The sequence below is a fragment of the Ranitomeya variabilis genome, chromosome 2, assembly GCF_051348905.1.
Source record: "Ranitomeya variabilis isolate aRanVar5 chromosome 2, aRanVar5.hap1, whole genome shotgun sequence".
Classification (NCBI taxonomy): domain Eukaryota; kingdom Metazoa; phylum Chordata; class Amphibia; order Anura; family Dendrobatidae; genus Ranitomeya; species Ranitomeya variabilis.
The window spans coordinates 23,750,829-23,772,798 of record NC_135233.1 but is presented as its reverse complement, the minus strand read 5'-3'; the positions used below and the strand labels follow the sequence as shown (position 1 = coordinate 23,772,798).

At 43.6% G+C, this 21,970-nt stretch overlaps 1 protein-coding gene across 1 annotated transcript in view; it reads right to left on the bottom strand.

The window, feature by feature from the left end:
* Positions 1–19,296, bottom strand: part of LCLAT1 (lysocardiolipin acyltransferase 1) — a 224,634-nt gene extending 205,338 nt beyond the window's left edge. The window contains exon 1 of the mRNA XM_077282117.1: positions 19,105–19,296. The gene's annotated coding sequence lies outside the window, so the exon portion shown is untranslated. The remainder of the gene's footprint in view (positions 1–19,104) is intronic.
* Between the last annotated feature and the right edge of the window lie 2,674 nt (positions 19,297–21,970).

The window sequence follows — 21,970 nt, the reverse complement described above, 5'->3', positions numbered from 1 at the left end:
GGGCTGCGCAATATACTACGTGGGCTGCGCAATATACAATGTGGGCTGCGCAATATACAACGTGGGCTGCGCAATATACTACGTGGGCTGCACAATATACTACGTGGGCTGCGCAATATACAACGTGGGCTGCGCAATATACAATGTGGGCTGCGCAATATACAATGTGGGCTGCGCAATATACTACGTGGGCGGCGCAATATACTACGTGGGCTGCGCAATGTACAACGTAGGCTGCGCAATGTACTACGTGGGCTGCGCAATGTACTGCGTGGGTTGCGCAATGTACTGCGTGGGCTCTGCAATGTACTGCGTGGGCTGCGCAATGTACTGCGTTGGCTGCGCAATGTACAGCGTTGGCTGCGCAATGTACTGCGTTGGTTGCGCAATGTACTGCGTTGGCTGCGCAATGTACTGCGTGGGCTGCGCAATGTACTGCGTGGGCTGCGCAATGTACTGCGTGGGCTGCCCAATATACTATGTGGGCTGTGCTATACACTACGCATACATATTCTAGAATACCCGATGCGTTAGAATCGGGCCACCATCCAGTAGTAGTTATATTCTTGTACATAGGACCAGTATTATAGTAGTTATATTCTTGTACATAGGGGCAGTATTATAGTAGTTATATTCTTGTACATAGGGGCAGTATTATAGTAGTTATATTCTTGAACATAGAGGCAGTATTATAGTAGTTATATTATAGTACATAGGGAGCAGTATTATAGTAGTTATATTACTGTATATAGGAGCAGTATTACAGTAGTTATATTCTTGTACATAGGGAGTAGTATTATAGTAGTTATATTCTTGTACATAGGAGCAGTATTATAGTAGTTATATTCTTGTACATAGGAGCAGTATTATAGTAGTTATATTATTGCACATAGGAGCAGTATTATAGTAGTTATATTCTTGTACATAGGAGCAGTATTATAGTAGTTATATTATTGCACATAGGAGCAGTATTATAGTAGTTATATTCCCGTACATAGGAGCAGTATTATAGTAGTTATATTTTTGTACATAGGAGCAGTATTCTAGTAGTTATATTATTGCACATAGGGGCAGTATTATAGTAGTTATATTCTTGAACATAGAGGCAGTATTATAGTAATTATATTCTTGTACATAGGGAGTAGTATTATAGTAGTTCTATTCTTGTACATAGGGAGCAGTATTATAGTAGTTATATTCTTGAACATAGAGGCAGTATTATAGTAGTTATATTCTTGTACATAGGGAGCAGTGTTATAGTAGTTATATTACTGTATATAGGAGCAGTATTATAGTAGTTGTATTCTTGTACATAGGAGCAGTATTATAGTAGTTGTATTCTTGTACATAGGGGATAGTATTATAGTAGTTATATTCTTGTACATAGGGGCAGTATTTTAGTAGTTATATTCTTGTACATAGGAGCAGTATTATAGTAGTTATATTCTTGTACATAGGAGCAGTATTATAGTAGTTATATTCTTTTACATAGGAGCAGTATTATAGTAGTTATATTCTTGTACATAGCAGTATTATAGTAGTCATATTCTTGTACATAGGGAGCAGTATTATAGTAGTTATATTCTTGAACATAGAGGCAGTATTATAGTAGTTATATTCTTGTACATAGGAGCAGTATTATAGTAGTTATATTACTGTATATAGGAACAGTATTATAGTAGTTATATTCTTGTACATAGGAGCAGTATTATAGTAGTTATATTCTTGTACATAGGGGCAGTATTATAGTAGTTATATTCTTGTACATAGGAGCAGTATTATAGTAGTTATATTCTTGTACATAGGAGCAGTATTGTAGTAGTTATATTCTTGTACATAGGAGCAGTATTATAGTAGTTATATTCTTGTACATAGGAGGCAGTATTATAGTAGTTATATTCTTGTACATAGGCGCAGTATTATAGTAGTTATATTCTTGTACATAGGAGCAGTATTATAGTAGTTATATTCTTGTACATAGGAGCAGTATTATAGTAGTTATATTCTTGTACATAGGGGCAGTATTATAGTAGTTATATTCTTGTACATAGGAGCAGTATTATAGTAGTTATATTCTTGTACATAGGCGCAGTATTATAGTAGTTATATTCTTGTACATAGGAGCAGTATTATAGTAGTTATATTCTTGTACATAGGAGCAGTATTATAGTAGTTATATTCTTGTACATAGGGGCAGTATTATAGTAGTTATATTCTTGTACATAGGAGCAGTATTATAGTAGTTATATTCTTGTACATAGGCGCAGAATTATAGTAGTTATATTCTTGTACATAGGAGCAGTATTATAGTAGTTATATTCTTGTACATAGGAGCAGTATTATAGTAGTTATATTCTTGTACATAGGAGCAGTATTATAGTAGTTATATTCTTGTACATAGGAGCAGTATTATAGTAGTTATATTCTTGTACATAGGAGCAGTATTATAGTAGTTATATTCTTGTACATAGGGGCAGTATTATAGTAGTTATATTCTTGTACATAGGAGCAGTATTATAGTAGTTATATTCTTGTACATAGGAGCAGTATTATAGTAGTTATATTCTTGTACATAGGAGCAGTATTATAGTAGTTATATTCTTGTACATAGGGGCAGTATTATAGTAGTTATATTCTTGTACATAGGGGCAGTATTATAGTAGTTATATTCTTGTACATAGGAGCAGTATTATAGTAGTTATATTCTTTTACATAGGAGCAGTATTATAGTAGTTATATTCTTGTACATAGGAGCAGTATTATAGTAGTTATATTCTTGTATTCTTGTACATAGGAGCAGTATTATAGTAGTTATATTCTTGTACATAGGGGCAGTATTATAGTAGTTATATTCTTGTACATAGGGGCAGTATTATAGTAGTTATATTCTTGTATATAGGAGCAGTATTATAGTAGTTATATTCTTGTACATAGGGGGCACTATTATATTAGTTATGTTCTTGTACATAGGAGGCAGTATTATAGTAGTTATATTCTTGTACATAAGGGCAGTATTATAGTAGTTATATATTTGTGCATAGGAGCAGTATTATAGTAGTTATATTCTTGTACATAGGGGGCAGCATTATAGTAGTTACTGTATTTTGCGGATTATAAGACTCACCGGATTATAAGACGCACCCCAAATTTTGAGGAGAAAAATAGGAAAAAATGGTGGTGCTTCTTATATTCCATGTGTCTTATTGCTTACCGGGAGTGGTGGCTGCGGTGAAGCGGGGTCCCAGGGTCGCCGCTTGAGGAGGCAAGAGTGGAGCATTGCTGCAGTTCGCAGGTTGGGATGAGGGGGTGTTCGGATGTGTGGTGTGGCGCGCCACTGCGGGTGTTCAGTGCTGCGAGTGTTTGGTGCTGCGGGGGCTCTGCAGACATCTTGTGAAAGCCCAGAGCCCCCGCAGTTACATTGTTTCCTATGCAGTGGACTGGACTCCGGGAAAATGGCTGCCGGGTGGGGGCGGTGCATGCACAGATGGAGATCTCAGCACCGCTGGGTAAATGTAGTCGTGGCTGGGACAGAGGAAGAAGGCCTTCTACCTCATGTCCTACCATTACCTAGCATTGCTTCCTCCTACAACTGTCCAGTCACAGTAACCCCTGCACCACTAACTTGAGCCCAGCCGGGGGAAACGATAGCAGGCTGTTCTGATACTCCTCTGTTTGGGGGACAAATCCCATAACGCGCAGGAGCTGTGAATGGTGATCAAACAGCAGACAGATGAGTGGTTGGTGGCAGTGAACCTCAAGCCCGGCGTTATGGTGTGTGATAACGGGAGAAATCTCGTAGCAGCGCTGGGCCAAGCCGTTGTGACGCACATCCCTTGCCTGGCGCATGTGCTAAACTTAGTAGAGCAGGGATTCATGAAAATTACCCACACATGCCGGAGCTGCTGCTGAAAATGCAGGCAGTGTACGCGCACTTTTGGCGTTCTCACCCTGCTGCTGCTCGCTTCTTGGCAGTGCAGTGTCACTTCCTGGTCATCGGCTGATCTGCGAGGTACCAACAAGGTGGACCTCCACCCTGCATATGCTGGAGAGACGCTGCGAGCAGCAGCAGGCAATAGTGGAGTGTCAGCTGCAGCACGCACAGCTGCTCTGCAGAACAACACCACTTCCCCACCAATGAGTGGGCCTCCATGTGGGATGTGTGTGCCGTGTAGCGCTGTTTTGAATATTCCACCAATGTGGCCAGTGCTGAGGACACCATCATCAGCGTTACTATATCACTTGTATGCCTGCTGGAAAAAATCAATTCAGGCGATGATGGATAAGTTGGTGGCACAAGGAGGAAGAGGAACAGGTGGAGCTTAGTCAATCAGGCCTTTTGTCCACACATGGCTCGGAGGGTAGGTTACTGTCCCAAAATCAGCCAGGTACACAACTGTACAGTCAGGGGACAGTTTAGGAGGATGAAGATGAGGATGTGGGGGAGGAGGAACAACTGTGTTCACAGCAGGGTGGCATTCAGATCAGCTGATGGGCATCACTAGAGTGTGGCTGGGGGGATACAGAGGACCCAGACGATATACCTCCCACCGAGGACAGCTTGTGATTGCCTCTGGGCAGCCTGGCACACATGAGCCAATACATGCTGCTGTGCTTGTGCAATCAACGCCAAGTTGCCTGTATTGTTACCAGAGCAGATTACTGGGTGGCCACCCTGCTGGATCCCCGCTACAAGGACAACGTACCATGATTACTTCTGTCACTGGAGAGGGATTTCAAAATGTGTGAATACAAGCACATGTTGGTAGAAAAACGACTAATGGCTTTCCCACCTGATAGCGGGGGCTCAGTGGAACAATAAGGTGTAGTAGGCGGTCACCAATGCAGCTGGAGCACCGCCAGCACGTCGGAAGGCAGGGTTAGCATAGCCGAAATTTGGCAAAACTTTATGAGCATGCCATAACATCTGGCACCACCATGTAATAGGGTCCGTATTAGCAGAAGGTAGCGTTACAACAACATGGTGGAAGCGTATGTGTCCATACATCTCCATGTACTAACTGATGGCTCTGCCCCATTAAATTCTGGGTCTCCAAATTGGACACATGGCCTGAGCTTGCCCTTTATGCTTTGGAGGTGCTAGCCTGTCAAAAAGTGTGTTCAATGCACTGTTGAAACGTGTGTTTAGCAGGGCAGGTTGCGTCATCATAGACAGGTGCATCCATCTGTCCACATCCAATAAGAAGAACCTAACATTCCTACCTTAAAATGAACCAGGTGTGGATCCCACAGGACTTGCCCATACCTTTGGATGACTAGACAACTATTAGGGTATGTGCACATGCACGGACCCAGAGTCCTGGTCGTTGCAGTAGTGTCATTCTTCCACCAGGGGGGAGTGATATCACGTCTGATGGCAATAAAGGAGATCTTCTGTCCAGGTATCACAACCACACATCACACACTTCACACTCCAGTCCACCAGGGGGAGCAAAGGTTCTATCTACTAGGCCACTCCTCACAGACAGGTAAAACTGGTGGGTTGGTTAGGAAGTTAGACAGAAGCTGACTGGGCTTCACCCAGACAGTAGGAGCTCCACGGAGTTTGGCAGAAGCTGGCTGGAGTGGGTTGCAGTCAGATCCAGACTGCGGTCTGAGGAGGACGAGGGTCCACGGAGCTGCGCCTGCCCCACGTGCGGCAGCATCCAAAGAAAGAGACATTGAAAGGAAGTGTATTGCAGTGAGTGAGAAATGAAGGCATAGCAACAAGTGGATACCAGAGAGGATAGTGACCGAAGAGAAGCGGCATCCTTCTGGTGCGCGATCCGGTGGCCAGAATACCGAGGGTGTAAAGTGCTCTACGCCTTGCTTCAGAGACTGGCAGGACAGTCAATTCCAAGTTGGCTGCCCGACCTTAATACCTAAGAAGACACGGTGGCAACTTGTGGGGGTCGGGGCATCTCTAGGGTCCCTATAAACAAGCCTCAGGTCATCAGTCATACAGGTTTTGTTCTATCCGACTACGGGGAACAGTGAGAAGAGTAATAACAGTGAGGACCTCATTAGAGCTTATGCAAGTGGGGACCTACTGTGTTACTAGGCGCATAGGAAGGCTATTGCATTACACCTGGACAAGGGGACTCTGGATTTGCCTTCAGACCGGCCAGACTCTGCCTGCCCTGTGATCTGGTGCTCTGGACTGCGGACACTGAAGCCTTCAGTAAAAGGTAAAGAGACTGCAACCTTGTGTCCTCGTTCTTCACTGCGCCTCTCACCATCCACCATCTACACACCGGGAGCCCTGGGGACACACTCCACCTGTGGGAAGGTATACCATCTAGCTGCCATAACATCACCCCAGCGGACCCTTAAGCAGCGTCGGTCACCCTGACTGAATACCACAGGTGGCGTCACAAACACTATCCCTTTAAAGACCTTTCCCTTTGAATACTTACTGGGTCAGCCACCGTGACATCCCCCGAACCGAAGGACCCGGTACCGAGTACCCCATTGCCCTAACGTGGGGGCAATCCACACACGTTGTGGATTTTGCTGCGGATCCACAGCGGATTGGCTGCTGCGGACTCGCAGCAGTTTTCTATGAGTTTACAGTACCATGTAAACCTATGGAAAACAAAATCCGCAGTGCCCATGCTGCAGAAAAAAATGTTTGGAAACGTATCGTTGTTTATTCCGCAGAATGTCAATTCTTTGTGCGGATTCCACAGCGGTTTACACCTGCTCCATAATCGGAATCCGCAGGTGTAAAACCGCAGGTGGAATCCGCACAAAATACGCAAAAAAATCACGGTAATTCCGCAGGAAATCCGCAGTGCTGTTTACCTGCGGAATTACCAAAATCAGTACAGAAAATCCACATCACTTTCCGCAACGTGTGCACGTGGCCTTAGGCCGCCGTCACACTAGGCGTAAGACAATACGGTCCGTTTTTTACGGCCGTAATACGCAGAAAAGTCCCCAAAATAGTGATCCGTATGTCATCCGTATGCAGGGTGTGTCAGCGTATTTTGCGCATGGCATTCTCCGTATGTAATCCGTATGGCATCCGTACTGCGATATTTTCTCGCAGGCTTGCAAAACCGACATCTAATGGATTTATGTGCTCAAATGTTCGTTAAAACATATATACAGTATATATATATATATATATATATATATATATGTCATTGAGACACATATATATATATTCTGTATTTATATTTAATTCAGCACGATATCTGTGAACAGCCAGTAATTCAATTGCTGGCTTCTCATTTCTCCTTCCCCAACCCGACAGGATATGAGACATGGTTTACATACAGTAAACCATCTCATATCCCCTTTTTTTTTGCATATTCCACACTACTAATGTTAGTAGTGTGTATGTGCAAAATGTGGGTGCTGTAGCTGCTAAAATAAAGGGTCAATTGGCGGAAAAAATTGGCGTGGGCTCCCGCGCAATTTTCTCCGCCAGAGTGGTAAAGCCAGTGACTGAGGGCAGATATTAATAGCCTAGAGAGGGTCCATGGTTATTGTTCCCCCCCCCCCCTGGCTACAAACATCTGCCTCCAGCCACCCCAGAAAAGGCACATCTGGAAGACACCTATCCATTATTAATACAATTGTATGAAAGGGTTAAAAAAACACACACACATTATTAAAAAGTATTTTAATGAAATAAACACACAGGTTGTTTTAATATTTTATTGCTCTCTCAATCCACCTGAAGACCCTCGCTCGGCAAAATAATAAACCAACAATATACATACCTTCTGTTGATCTGTCACGTCCCACGAAGTAAATCCATCTGAAGGGGTTAAATCATTTTACAGGCAGGAGCTGTGCTAAAGCACTCGCTCGTGCCTGTAAACCCCGGGTGCTGAAAGGAAAGCTAGGTGATCTGTACTTACATTGAGTCGCGGTGAGGCGCCCTCTGCTGGATGTCCTCATATGAACTGGAACCTTGGAAAAGTTCCCACGCTCGAGTTCATATGAGTTCATCCAGCAGAGGGCGCCTCACCGCGACTCAATGTAAGTACAGATCACACAGCTTTCCTTTCAGCACCTGGGGTTTACAGGCACGAGCGAGTGCTTTAGCAAAAAAAAAGGAGAAGCCAGCACTGCTAATGGTCAGAACGCAATACAAATGGTGCACATGCACCTACTAAATTCTAACTGTAGTTCAAATATGAGACACGGCAATCTCATAATGGGGCAGTCCTACGCTACGTTTTTTATTAACGTTGTGCCATTACGGCCTCCTAGATGTATAAAAAGAGCATAAAAAGAAAGACACCATTACTATACTATGACATGCAAGCTGTACCTGGAGACATTTTCAGAATCACCCCCTTGGTGCCAGGAAGGACAAGCGTAGGTGAAGGCCGATCAGGTCCAGTGCGGACATGTCAGATCTGGCCTCCACCATTTGTATTGCGTTCTGACCATTAGCAGTGCTGGCTTCTCCTTTTTTTTTTTCTTTTACATTGGTAAGTGGCTGACCACCACTGTTGCCGCGCACGCTGGGTTACGTACGCCATTCTTTCTGTGTTCTCTGTGATTGATAGGCTGCTGTTCACACACACAGCAGCCCTGCCCTGCCTTAGGCTCTAGTTAATTTTGCAGCTGTGTCTGAACCTGTCTCACTCTTTAACCCTGGTGCTGGCTTGGAGGCGTGGAGGCCAGATCTGACATGTCCGCACTGGACCTGATCGGCCTTCACCTACGCTTGTCCTTCCTGGCACCAAGGGGGTGATTCTGAAAATGTCTCCAGGTACAGCTTGCATGTCACAGTATAGTAATGGTGTCTTTCTCTTTATGCTCTTTTTATACATCTAGGAGGCCGTAATGGCACAACGTTAATAAAAAACGTAGCGTAGGACTGCCCCATTATGAGATTGCCGTGAAGTGGCGGGGTAGCTCAAAAAATTGATCAATTATTTGCTAAATGTCTCATATTTGAACTACAGTTAGAATTTAGTAGGTGCATGTGCACCATTTGTATTGCGTTCTGACCATTAGCAGTGCTGGCTTCTTTTTTTTTTTTGCTTTAGCACAGCTCCTGCCTGTAAAATGATTTAACCCCTTCAGATGGATTTACTTCGTGGGACGTGACAGATCAACAGAAGGTATGCCTATTGTTGGTTTATTATTTTGCCAAGCGAGGGTCTTCAGGTGGATTGAGAGAGCAATAAAATATTAAAACAACCTGTGTGTTTATTTCATTAAAATACTTTTTAATAACGTGTGTGTGTTTTTTTAACCCTTTCATACAATTGTATTAATAATGGATAGGTGTCATAATTGACGCCTCTCCATTATTGATCTGGCTTAATGTCACCTTACAATAGCAAGGTGGCATTAACCCTTCATTACCCCATATCCCACCGCTACACGGGAGTGGGAAGAGAGTGGCCAAGTGCCAGAATAGGCGCATCTTCCAGATGTGCCTTTTCTGGGGTGGCTGGGGGCAGATGTTTGAGGCCAGGGGGGGGCAATAACCATGGACCCTCTCCTGGCTATTAATATCTGCCCTCAGTCACTGGCTTTACCATTCTGGCGGAGAAAATTGCGCGGGAGCCCACACCAATTTTTTCCGCCATTTAACCCTTTATTTTAGCAGCTACAGCGCCCAAATTTTGCACATACACACTACTAACATTAGTAGTGCGGAATATGCAAAAAAAAAAGGGGATATGAGATGGTTTACTGTATGTAAACCATGTCTCATATCCTGTCGGGTTTGGGAAGGAGAAATGAAAAGCAGTCAATTGAATTACCGGCTTTTCACTAACACCGCTGCATATTTCTCGCAAGTCACACTGCTGGTCCGTGTGGAATCCGTATTTTTCTCGCCCCCATAGACTTTCATTGGCGATTTTTTTGCGCAATACGGTGACAAACGCAGCATGCTGCGATTTTCTACGGCCGCACAAGACCGTATATTACGGATGCGTAATATATGGCAGATAGGAGCTGGGCCATAGAGATTCATTGGGCCATGTGTAATGCGTATTTTACGGACGTAGTTTATGCGCTCATACGTCCGTAAAACTCGCTAGTGTGAGGCCGGCCTTACAGCCGCACTTCGCCCGTCTTTAACTCTATTTGCCATTCATTTCATTTGGGTGCCTCGCCCCCAAATAAAATACTCCACCTCTACCTCCTCCTCCAGTTGGACCTCCGCCTCCAGGCTGTAGCCTGGTAGTTTATTTTGGGTTCATTCTATGTTCTTTGAAGTCAGTTCCCTGAAAATAAAAGGAATAGTGTTGGATTACTCCTCACTTGCCTCTTCCACCCATAACACCAGATCCACGTCTTCCGCCTCATGGTTCTAGCTAGTTTTAGCTTTGTAAAATCTAAGTTGTTTTAAGTGAGTTACATAAAAAAGAAAAAAAAACATGAAAGAAAAAAAAGCAGTATTGGGTTAGGCTTCTTTCACACTAGCGTCGGCATGGGGCCGTCGTTATGCGTCGGCCCGACACGCGTTGTGAAAGTCTTGCCCGACGTGGACAGTGGAAGCAGTCTTATGACGCTTCTGCTGCCCCATTGTAAGTTTCGGGGAGGAGGGGGCGGAGTTTCGGCCGCGCATGCGCAGTCGAAAATGGCGGACACGACGCACAAAAAAAGTTACATGTAACATTTTTTTGTGCCGACGGTCGGCCAAAACACGACGCAACCATCGCATGACAGTTGCGACGTGTGGCAATACGTCGCAATGCGTCGGTAATGTAAGTCTATGGGGAAAAAAACGCATCCTGCGGGCAACTTTGCAGGATGCGTTTTTTCTCCTAAACGACGCATTGCGATGTATTGCAAACGACGCTAGTGTGAAAGTAGCCTTAGTCCTCCCTTGCCTCTTTCACCCATACAGACACATCCGACTCTTCAGCCACTTGGGCCTACGCAAAGAGGTTCTAGATAGCTAGTTTAGTTTTATAAATTACAGGGTTGTTTTAAGTGAGTTACATAAAAAAAGAGAAAAAAAAAACACCCCAAAAAATAGGTTGGATTATTTTTCCCTTGCCTCTTCCACATGTACCACCACTTGGACCTATGCCTTCTTTAGTTTAGTAAATTCTAGGTTGTTTAGTTCCATAAAACAAAAAAATACCAAAAAGAAAAAAAAAGTATTGGACTACTCTTCCCTTTTATTATTATTATTATTATTATTATTATTATTTATTGTTATAGCGCCATTTATTCCATGGCGCTTTACTTGTGAGGAGGGGTATACATAATAAAAACAAGTACAATAATCTTGAACAATACAAGTCATAACTAGTACAGGAGGAGAGAGGACCCTGCCCGCGAGGGCTCACAATCTACAAGGGATGGGTGAGAATACAGTAGGTGAGGATAGAGCTGATCGTGCAGCGGTTGGTTGATCGGTGGTTACTGCAGGTTGTAGGCTTGTCGGAAGAGGTGGGTCTTCAGATTCTTTTTGAAGGTTTCGATGGTGGGCGAGAGTCTGATGTGTTGTGGTAGAGGGTTCCAGAGTAGGGGTGATACGCGAGAGAAATCTTGTATACAATTGTGGGAAGAGGAGATAAGAGGGGAGTAGAGAAGGAGATCTTGTGAGGATCGGAGGTTGCGTGTAGGAAAGTACCGGGAGATGAGGTCACAGATGTAAGGAGGAGACAGGTTGTGGATAGCTTTGTACGTCATGGTTAGGGTTTTGTACTGGAGTCTCTGGGCAATGGGGAGCCAGTGAAGGGATTGACAGAGGGGAGAGGCCGGGGAATAGCGGGGGGACAGGTGGATTAGTCGGGCAGCAGAGTTTAGAATAGATTGGAGGGGTGCGAGAGTGTTTGAGGGGAGGCCACAGAGCAGGAGGTTGCAGTAGTCAAGACGGGAGATGATGAGGGCATGGACTAGGGTTTTTGCAGATTCTTGGTTGAGGAATGAACGGATTCGTGCAATATTTTTGAGTTGAAGTCGGCAGGAAGTGGAAAGGGCTTGGATATGTGGTTTGAAGGAGAGATCAGCATCAAGGATAACCCCGAGGCAGCGAGCTTGTGGGACTGGGGAGAGTGGGCAGCCATTTACTGTAATGGATAGGTTCGTTGGGGGGGTCACGTGAGATGGGGGAAAGATGATGAATTCTGTTTTGTCCATGTTAAGTTTCAGAAATTTAGCGGAGAAGAAGGATGAAATAGTGGACAGACATTGAGGGATTCTGGTTAGTAGGGAGGTGATATCTGGTCCAGAGATGTAGATCTGTGTGTCATCAGCATAGAGGTGATACTGAAAGCCATGAGATTCTATGAGCTGTCCCAGGCCAAAGGTGTAAATGGAGAAGAGCAGGGGCCCAAGGACTGAACCTTGTGGGACTCCGACAGAGAGGGGGCGAGATGAGGAGGTGGTGTGTGAGTGGGAGACGCTGAATGTCCGGTCTGTTAGGTATGATGAGATCCAGGATAGGGCCAAGTCTGTGATGCCAAGGGATGAGAGGGTCTGTAATAATAGGGAATGGTCCACTGTGAATCTTTATTTTATTTATTTATGTTACTTATTTATATAGCACCATCATATTCCGCAGCACTTTACAGACATCATCATCGCTGTCCCCATTGGAGCTCACAATCAAATTTCCCTAATAGTATTTTTTTGGAGTGTGGGAAGAAACTGGAGTATGCAGAGGAAACCCACACAAACACGAGGAAATGATACAAACTCCTTGCAGATGTTGTCCTTGGTTAAATTTGAACACCGGACCCCAGCGCTTCAGGGCAAACCACTGAGCCACTGTGCTGCCTTAACTCTTCCACCTATACCGCCATGTCCACCCCTTCCTCCATTTGGACCTGTTCCTCCTGGTTCAAGATTCTTATTTTTCATTTCTGCTCTGTTTAGCGTAGGGACAGGATGAAGCTGTGGTGAGGGACAGTATTAGGTTTTGTGTGTGCTCAGTTTTCCCAAAACACTCTCTATGTGTACTCTGCACCCATGTCTGTGATAGTACTGTGCATACCCAAAAGTTTTTATAATTTTCAGCTGCGGCTGTGGTAGTGATATGTGACTAAACATATTTTTCTACACTTTTGCAACCATATCTGTGATAGTACTGTGCCAAAAGCTGCTGTGTGTTCTCTGCAACCATGTCTGTGATAGTACTGTGCCAAAAGCCGCCGTGTGTTCTCTGCAACCATGTCTGTGATAGTACTGTGCCAAAAGCTGCTACGTGTACTCTTCAACCATGTCTGTGATAGTACTGTGCCGAAAGCCGCTGTGTGTACTCTGCAGCCATGTCTGTGATAGTACTGTGCCCAAAGCCGCTGTGTGTTCTCTGCAACCATGTCTGTGATAGTACTGTGCCAAAAGCCGCTGTCTGTACTCTGCAGCCATGTCTGTGATAGTACTGTGCCCAAAGCCGCTGTGTGTACTCTGCAGCCATGTCTGTGATAGTACTGTGCCCAAAGCCGCTGTGTGTACTCTGCAGCCATGTCTGTGATAGTACTGTGCCCAAAGCCGCTGTGTGTACTCTGCAGCCATGTCTGTGATAGTACTGTGCCCAAAGCCGCTGTGTGTGCTCTGCAGCCATGTCTGTGATAGCACTGTGCCAAAAGCCGCTGTGTGTATTCTTTATCCTATATCTGTGGGAGTACTGTACCAAAAGCCGCTGTGTGTGCTCGGCAACCCTGCCTGTGGGGGTACTGTGCTCCATTGTCTGGGTGTGAAATTTTTAATCAACTTTCTCAGGGAAATGTGGAAACACGCTTTGTAGGTGAAATTTGTAAGCTGCTTCTTAGGGGGGTACGGTGTCCTATGCTCTGTGGGTGAAATATGTAATCTGCTTCTTAGGGGTCACTGTGCCCCATGCTGTGTGGGGGAAATTTTAAACTGGACAGGCAATGGCTAGCCTTAGTCTATATGAGGGCACTGTTAAAATGTTTGTTATTAATTTGCTAACTATTTTACCAATGTTTGCTATGGTGACAGAACTCCTTCAAGTCATTTTCCTATCCACATTTATGTGCAGGTCAATTCTCCTCCACTTACCTCCATTTTTCTTCCTTTTGCAGTCCCCTAGCCCTTACTATGATGATTTCATAGCCATTATACAGCACTGAAGTTCGGGTCCACATTCACTTGAATGGGGTTCGAATTCTGGGGTCAAGTCCAAGTCCCGAATCGGAATTTTTAAAAAGTCTGCCCGAACACGAACATCTAGGGGTTCTCTCATCACGAGAGATCAGGGCTCAGTGGGACTGAATAATCACTTCCAGGACTCCTCACTATTATTTACATTAGGTGGATGTTGGGGGTCGTTGTCCGGCTGCAGAATAAATTTGGAGCCGATCAGACGCCTCCTTGATGATGTTACATGTTTAAGACATTGATGCGACCCAACTCTTTGTCGGTTGCTGACATCTAATTTGTTTTGATTCCTGCCGGCTCACGGCTCCTCACAAGACTGAAATCCACATTTTCTCTGACTTAATTAAAATGAATGGAAATAAAATAATGAACGAATCACAGCAACAAGATAAAAATAAGAACCAAAATATGCCGGCTGCATATTCTGTTAGCTTTTGGCAAGAGAAATCTCCCTGCCAGCATCCTACACATGACACAACGCCATTAGCCTTGTAATCAAGAACATCAAAAGTTTGTCACAGCATATTCCTCAGCTTTGAAGGGAAAACTGAATGGATCTGTGACCTTAAATGACCATTTTTTTTTCTTTTTATTTAACACTGACAGCGTAAACTTCAGACAATTTTACATTTAAGACCGGTGTCACACTGGCGCTTTAAACGGCCGAGTGCAATGCGATAAAAAAATCACATTGCACTCGGACCAATGTTACACTATGGGGCAGCTCCCACCAGCCGACTTTTTGTCGGCGGTTTTCTTCGGTCCAAGACAATCGCAGCATGCTGAGATTGTCTCGGACCGAGGAAAACTCTCGGCTCACTCGCACCCATTTGAGCCTATGGGTGCGAGTGAGACAACGCACATCACTTGGATATCATCCGAGTAATCTGCGTTATAAGCTGACCCCAGCAATGGAGGAGATGGAGAAATTCATTTCTCCGCCTCCTCCGCAGCTGTGCTCCGATCCTCCATGTGCGAGAGGTTCGGAGCACAGATGCATGACACTCGGCTCCTGCTCTGCTGCGATGCATGGGATGCAATATGCCAGTGTGATGCCAGCCAAAAGCAGTATATAGAAATTTCATCTCTAATCTATGGATCACAACAGCATTACTGCACTCGCAAAACTGAGTGTGCCCCTAAGTATAAAAATAAAACTACTATAATACTGCCCCTATGTATAAAACTATAACTACTATAATACTGCTCCTATGTACAAGAATATAACTACTATAATACTGCCCCTATGTACAAGAATAAAACTACTATAATACTGCCCCTATGTATAAAACTATAACTACTATAATACTGCTCCTATGCACAAGAATATAACTACTATAATACTGCCCCTATGTACAAGAATATTACTGCTATAATACTGCCCCTATGTACAAGAATATAACTACTATAATACTGCTCTTATGTTCAAGAATATAACTACTATAATACTGCCCCTATGTACAAGAACATAACTACTATAATACTGCCCCTATGTACAAGAATATAACTACTATAATACTGCTCCTATGTACAAGAATATAACGACTATAATACTGCTCCTATGTACAAGAATATAACTACTATAATACTGCCCCTATGTACAAGAATATTACTACTATAATACTGCCCCTATGTACAAGAATATAACTACTATTATACTGCCCCCTATGTACAAGAATATAACTACTATAATACTGCTCCTATGTACAAGAATATAACTACTATAATACTGCCCCCTATGTACAAGAATATAACTACTATAATACTGCTCCTATGTACAAGAATATAACTACTATAATACTGCCCCTATGTACAAGAATATAACTACTATAATACTGCTCTTATGTTCAAGAATATAACTACTATAATACTGCCCCTATGTACAAGAACATAACTACTATAATACTGCTCCTATGTACAAGAATATAACTACTATAATACTGCTCCTATGTACAAGAATATAACTACTATAATACTGCCCCTATGTACAAGAATATAACTACTATAATACTGCTCTTATGTTCAAGAATATAACTACTATAATACTGCCCCTATGTACAAGAACATAACTACTATAATACTGCCCCTATGTACAAGAATATAACTACTATAATACTGCTCTTATGTTCAAGAATATAACTACTATAATACTGCTCCTATGTACAAGAATATAACTACTATAATACTGCCCCTATGTACAAGAATATAACTACTATAATACTGCTCTTATGTTCAAGAATATAACTACTATAATACTGCTCCTATGTACAAGAATATAACTACTATAATACTGCTCCTATATACAAGAATATAACTACTATAATACTGCCCCTATGTACAAGAATATAACTACTATAATACTGCCCCCATGTACAAGAACATAACTACTATAATACTGTCCCCTATGTACAAGAATATAACTACTGTAATACTGCCTCTATGTACAAGAAGTCATGCCCATGCCGCATAGCCACACTCACTCTGATATCCCACATCCTCCCGTCAGAGCCAACATTGTCAGGTTGGTGCTGTTACACCGATTAGGGTCCCTTTCCACTTGCGAGATAAAAAACGGTCCGTAATCTGGACCGAAAAAACGGATGGAACGTATGCGATTTTCATGCGAGTGTCATGCGAGTACAATGCGATTTTTAATCGCATCATCCGTATGACATCCGTATTACTGTCCGATTTGTACGCACCGGTGTCCTTTGAAAAGCCGGCAATTCAGCGCAGTGTACAGTAAAATCACACTGACAGGTTAGAATAGACTAGATATATACACATAGAATAGGTATATATACATATATATATGTCAGTGAGACACCTATATATGTATATTTATATTTAATGCAGCGCAAGATAGCATAAAAGCCGCTAATTCAATTACCGGCTTTTAATTTCTCCTTCCCAAACCCGACAGGATATGAGACATGGTTTACATACAGTAAACCATCTCATATCCCCCTTTTTTTTGCATATTCCACACTACTAATGTTAGTAGTGTGTATGTGCAAAATTTCAGCACTGTAGCTATTAAATTTAAGGGTTAACTCGCGGAAAAAATTGGCGTGGGCTCCCGCGCAATTTTCTCCGCCAGAATGGTAAAGCCAGTGACTGAGGGCAGATATTAATAGCCAGGAGAGGGTCCATGGTTATTGGCCCCCCCGTGGCTAAAAACATCTGCCCCCAGCCACCCCAGAAAAGGCACATCTGGAAGATGCGCCTATTCTGGCACTTGGCCACTCTCTTCCCACTCCCTGTAGCGGTGGGATATGGGGTAATGAAGGGTTAATGCCACCTTGCTATTGTAAGGTGACATTAAGCCAGATTAATAATGGAGAGGCGTCAATTATGTCACCTATCCATTATTAATCCAATTGTAGGAAAGGGTTAAAAAACACACACACACATGATTACAAAGTAGTTTAATGAAATAAACACAGCGGTTGTTGTAATAATTTATTGCTCTCTCAATCCATCAGGAACACCCTCGCTTGGCAACATAATAAACGCACAAGATACATACCCTCAGATGTCAGATCACGTCCCACGATGTAATCCATCTGAAGGGGTTAACTAATATTACAGGCAGGAGCCCTGCTAATGCAGCTGTGCTCCGTGCTTGTAATTCCCCTGCGAATGAATGAAATGTAGGTCATTGACCTACATTTCCTTCAGTCGCGGTGATGCGCCCCCTGGTGGATGTCCTCATATGACCTGGAGCGTGGGAAAAAGTTCCCCGGCTGCAGTTCATGAGAACATCCAGCAGGGGCGCATCACCGCGACTCAATGTAACTACAGATCCAGCTTTCCTTTCAGCACCCGGGGATTACAGGCACGAGCGAGTGGTTTATCGCAGCTCGTGCCTGTAATATTAGTTAACCCCTTCAGATGGATTACCTCATGGGACATGATCGGACATCAGAAGGTATGTATCTTGTGCGGTTATTATTTTGCCAAGCGAGGGTGTTGCTGATGGATTGAGAGAACAATAAATTATTACAACAACCGCTGTGTTTATTTCATTAAACTACTTTTAAATCATGTGTGTGTGTTTTTTAACCCTTTCCTACAATTGGATTAATAATGGATAGGTGTCATAATTGACGCCTCTCCATCATTAATCTGGCTTAATGTCACCTTCCAATAGCAAGGTGGCATTAACCCTTCATTACCCCATAGCCCACCGCTACAGGGAGTGGGAAGAGAGTGGCCAAGTGCCAGAATAGGCGCATCTTCCAGATGTGCCTTTTCTGGGGTGGCTGGGGGCAGATGTTTTTAGCCACGGGGGGGGCCAATAACGATGGACCCTCTCCTGGCTATTAATATCTGCCCTCAGTCACTGGCTTTACCGCTCTGGCGGAGAAAATTGCGCGGGAGCCCACGCCAATTTTTTCCGCCATTTAACCCTTTATTTCAGCAGCTACAGCGCTGAAATTTTGCACATACACACTACTAACATTAGTAATGTGGAATATGCAAAAAAAAAGGGGATATGAGATGGTTTACTGTATGTAAACCATGTCTCATATCCTGTCGGGTTTGTGCAGGAGAAATGAGAAGCCGGCAATTGAATTAGCGGCTTTAATGCTATCTAGTGCTGCATTAAATATAAATATACATATATAGATGTCTCACTGACATATATATATGTATATAGACACATTCTATGTGTATATATCTAGTCTATTCTAACCTGTCAGTGTGATTTTACTGTACACCGCGCTGAATTACCGGCTTTTCAAAGGACACCGGTGCGTAAAAATCGGACAGAACTCGCATGGTGCGAGTGCTGTGCGATTTTTTTCTCGCACCCATTGACTTGCATTGGCGAGTCTCGTCCGAGAATCGCAGCAATACGCAGCATGCTGCGATTTTTTTCTCAGCCGATCCAGATTTTTCTCAGTCCGATTTCGGCTGAGAAAAAAACCGCAAATCAAAAGACACCTATTAACTAACATTGGTCCGAGTGCAATCCGATTTTTTATCGGATTGCACGCGTCCGTTTTCCTCGCAAGTGGAAAGGGACCCTTATAATGATACCTGGGTTGGAGAAATCCGTCTTGAAGTTTTAAGTTAATGAGATGCTTCATGCCGGACAAAGAGAAGTTCCTGATTCTGGGCCCCCTGCAGTCTGTGGCAGAGGGTGGTCTGTGTCGGCACGGTAATAAATTGTGATATTTCCAGCTTTACAGAAGGACGATAACACCATAGAAATGAGAAGGAGAATAGGCCTCAGTTACCACAACTGTCTGCAAGGAAAACTGTTGCTCATAGCAACCAATTACAGCTTAGCTTTCATTTTTTAAACAGATCTGGTGAAATAAAAGATGCTTAGTGATTGGTTGCGGAGTAGGCGGGGCTATGTGGAGTGGGCGTGGCCGACACACGCACCCACACGCACACACTCAGCTTTATATATTAGATATCTGTATTTTGTGTGCGCTCCTCCTCTCATACACAGCCGCATGGAATCAGTGGTGCTCTAATAATAAATACTAATTATAAAATACCGGTATCTGTCCCCTATGGCGGTGTGTTTGCTTCTCGCCGCTGTAGCTTTGCTCTTGGTCCTTTTTTTGTCTTGCCTCATTAGCTCATTAAGAGACTGATACAGACGATGATCCCGCTGACGACACTTCTCACATTGTGTCCAGTAATTTGCCGATAATTAGGAGTCGATGCCGTTTCTCAGGATCCAATTTTCTGGGTGGATTTTGTAACCTCAGATCACCAAATGGAAGGCATGTTTGCTTTTTTTGTTTTTTTAAACATTGTACTGTTTTCAAATCCCTGACAATAATCCTGCAGATTGTGTGAGATCTTTGGGTTTGGAGCTAATGTTATCCGCGGTTATTCGTGGCGTTCTGGTAAATGACGGTGAATTGCAGTTGTCCGTTATGTGCTGCGCTCACATGAATGCAGATAATGGCGGGTTTGGATGAAGCGCTGACTGATAATTTAGGGGGAGAGAAGTGGAGAATGAATCACTGCGATTTCCGTCACGCCGGGTTTAGTCTCCAGCTTTCTCCCGATGTGTCTTTTTGAAGCATTTTCAGCACAGAAAGCCTGCAGCGCGCGGTCCACTCCGATCCATTCCTGTAAATAAAGCTATTTGTGTGACCCCCCGGGGGCTTATTGTCCCATCTCTGGGGGGAACGTCAGGAACAAAAATGACACCGCCTCCAGTGATAGATGTGAGGAACATGGAAAGGGCGGATGGTCAGTCCTTAATATCTGCAACATGGCGCACTAATAGTGAGCAGCGAGACACTGTGAACATACATTACTGATCCTGAGTTACACCTTGTATTATACCCCAGAGCTGCACTCACTATTCTGCTGGTGCAGTCACTGTACATACATTAGATTACTGATCCTGAGTTACATCCTGTATTATACTCCAGAGCTGCACTCACTATTCTGCTGGTGGAGTCACTGTGTACATACATTACATTACTGATCCTGAGTTACATCCTGTATTATACCCCAGAGCTGCACTCACTATTCTGCTGGTGCAGTCACTGTACATACATTAGATTACTGATCCTGAGTTACATCCTGTATTATACTCCAGAGCTGCACTCACTATTCTGCTGGTGGAGTCACTGTGTACATACATTACATTACTGATCCTGAGTTACATCCTGTATTATACCCCAGAGCTGCACTCACTATTCTGCTGGTGCAGTCACTGTACATACATTAGATTACTGATCCTGAGTTACATCCTGTATTATACTCCAGAGCTGCACTCACTATTCTGCTGGTGGAGTCACTGTGTACATACATTACATTACTGATCCTGAGTTACATCCTGTATTATACCCCAGAGCTGCACTCACTATTCTGCTGGTGCAGTCACTGTACATACATTAGATTACTGATCCTGAGTTACATCCTGTATTATACTCCAGAGCTGCACTCACTATTCTGCTGGTGGAGTCACTGTGTACATACATTACATTACTGATCCTGAGTTACATCCTGTATTATACCCCAGAGCTGCACTCACTATTCTGCTGGTGCAGTCACTGTGTACATACATTACTGATCCTGAGTTACATCCTGTATTATACCCCAGAGCTGCACTCACTATTCTGCTGGTGCAGTCACTGTGTACATACATTACATTACTGGTCCTGAGTTACATCCTGTATTGTACTCCAGAGCTGCACTCACTATTCTGTTGGTGCAGTCACTGTGTACATACATCACATTACTGATCCAGTGTTACATCCTGTATTATACTCCAGAGCTGCACTCACTATTCTGCTGGTGCAGTCACTGTGTACATACATTACATTACTGATCCTGAGTTAACTCCTGTATTATACCCCAGAGCTGCACTCACTATTCTGCTGGTGCAGTCACTGTGTACATACATCACATTACTGATCCTGAGTTACATCCTGTATTGTACTCCAGAGCTGCACTCACTATTCTGTTGGTGCAGTCACTGTGTACATACATTACATTACTGATCCGGAGTTACATCCTGTATTATACTCCAGAGCTGCACTCACTATTCTGTTGGTGCAGTCACTGTGTACATTGTTATGATCTGGTGGCCTAAGAGCAGCATGAGACATACTCTGGAGAAGGTGGTACCTGTACTGACCGCAGACCCTGAACTTAAGACCGCAACTAGAAGTAGCCGTGGAATGTACCTAGCGCTCCCTAGACATCTCGACACAGCCGGAGGACTAATTACCCCTAGAGATAGAAAAGGGAAAACTATCTTGCCTCAGAGAAAATCCCCAAAGGATAGACAGCCCCCCACAAATATTGGCTGTGAGAGGAGAGGGAAAAAACATACACAGACTAAAATCAGAATTTAGCAAAGGAGGCCACTTCTAGCTAAATAGAAAAGATAGGACAGAGTACTATGCGGTCAGTATTAAAACAC